Below are 2426 nucleotides of genomic sequence, written 5' to 3'. Positions count from 1 at the left end.
TAGTCCACTGTATGAAGAATTTTTGGGTATAATATATCATAGTTTATTTTGCTATCATCACTTTACATAAATGAACCTAAGTGTCCTACACCCACTTGTAAAAAAAAGATCAAAAATTATATCTGGTCTCTGAATAATTTTTGGGTTGACTGTATATCCTTCTGTTATTTTCACACTTAATTATGCCCATTAACCCTTGTGTTGTGTTCAGAACCCTATCACACTTATGAGGTTACAGAGCAAAAAGGACACCACATGAGGGTTAAAATGTATTTTACAAGTTTTTGTTACTTTCACTGTTCATTTTTTTTCTCTCTCTCTATGGTAGTCTACATCATTTTTAATTTAATAGCATTAGAGCTGCTCCATTGCAGCGGCTTAGTACTGTTATCACGCGATTTGCTGTAAAAATGCAGGGAACCACTCACTATAAATCTCCTAACTGTGATATTTTCATAAATAGAAGTCACGTTTTTTTCATCTGAAACGTGCAGCGATTTATTTTCCAAAGCCACTCATATAATGCAGAAACACTCATGAAGCAAGCAAAACACGCGCAACGTGTGCACGTATTTGTACTGGGGCAGAATGAGAGGGACAAGTAGCCTACAGCCTAGCGCATTTCACACAGGCTGTTAGCGTACCAGTATCGGTATCGGTGCATCCCTACTTTATACAATACAGACTTTCAAAGCAGCTTTACAGTGTCAAACAGTAAAATAGTTTGTCAATATAGGACAATAATAAACAATCAATTTTTCAATTGAAGTCAGTTCATTGTTGATTTAGTGATGTCATCATCCAGTTCAACTCTCTTCCAATAGCATCTGTGCAGTCAAGCTGACAATACTGCCAGTCCCTAACTAAGCAAGCCAAAGGTGACAGTGGCAAGGAATCAAAACTCCATTGGTGACAGAAATGGAGAACAGGCATGCACAGGCATGTCCTTTCCTAAAATCATATCAGTGGGTAAGTTGTCAACTACTGCCACATTTAGCAGGTACACCTATTCCTGCACAGCAACCAACGCTTCTGCTAAAGGATACCTCTTTACATCCCCATGTACACATTGTACTGCAATGGTAGTGCCGTGAGCAATTTCTAACTGACTGTATATTATGGATACTTGTTTGTATATATTTACTTTTTTTTTTTTTTTTTTTAACTGAGCACTTATGTAAATAATTTCACTACTGGATTGATTTTAATGCTTTGCACTGACGTGCTTCTACGGGCTGAGCCATCAGTTTCTTTTTCTTTTTTTTTTCTTTTTTTTTGGAGTTGGACATATGACAGAGTATTTCTGTGCCAAATACACTCTTTTAGTGTTTGTTTTTTCTCAAAATTTCGGTGACGAATGTTATAAACATTTGTTTTAGAAATAACCAATCGATAAATAAAATTTAAGTCAATAAAGTTTTTGTTCCTGTTTTATTTATGTCAATGTCACAGCTTGCAGACATGCTCGTGACTCTTTAGCTATGCCCACAGCCTTCCAGAACCTCGGCTGTTTTTGGAGAGAAGATTAAAGCTGTATCTGTTTTTTTTATATATATAAATCTATGTATCTATATTGATAAAACTAAAGACTCTTCGAAGATATGAAGGATGCAATATTACTCTATAGGTGCTCAAGATTAACATGAGATTGGCAGAAACCGTGTGTGTTATGTCCCTTTTAATGTCCGGATGCTTGTGGTAGGACTTCACATTAATGCAGACAGATCCTTCATTCTTTTTTTAGGTCATTTCCACCAACCACAGCTGTTAAGGCTGCATTTACACTGCAGGTTTTGATGACCAATTCCAATTTTGTGACTATGTCAGATTTTTTTGGTGATGTGCTGTCAGTCAATGTGCTGAGAAAGTCAAAAAGTGTTACTTTGTGCCCTGCTCTCCCCTAGTTTTGTTAGTCTGAATTTAGTCTGAATCACTTAATGCACGGCTCTATTTTAACATCGGCTCGTCAGATGTTTCATTCCGTTGCTGTCAATCATAGCAATGACTCGCGGCATGACTTAAAGGGGTCATATGATGCGATTTCAAGTTTTCCTTTCTCTTTGGAGTGTTACAAGCTGATTGTGCATAGATAAGATCCCTGAAGTTGCAAAGACTAAAGTCTCAAAACCAAAGAGATATTCTTTATCAAAGTTAAGAGTCTGCCATGCCCCCCTAAATCGGCTTGTTCTAACACGCCCCTCATATCTACCTCACTATGTGGAAATATTTGCATAATGCCGCCCAAATGTTCACGCAAAGAAAGAAGGCGTGGTTTCAGTAACCGCAGTTAGTGTTGAAGCAGCATGTCAGGGAGACGCTGTGTGTTTCTAGGCGAAAGCAAAAGCACTTTATTTGGCCTTCCGAAAGTAGATGCATTTAGGAATCTTTAAGATCACTTACAACAGAACAGCAATGCATTTTATAGA

This window comes from Sinocyclocheilus grahami, unplaced genomic scaffold (assembly GCF_001515645.1).
Source record: "Sinocyclocheilus grahami isolate Dianchi unplaced genomic scaffold, SAMN03320097.WGS_v1.1 scaffold1305.1, whole genome shotgun sequence".
Lineage (NCBI taxonomy): Eukaryota > Metazoa > Chordata > Actinopteri > Cypriniformes > Cyprinidae > Sinocyclocheilus > Sinocyclocheilus grahami.
Note: the sequence above shows the minus strand (reverse complement) of the source record.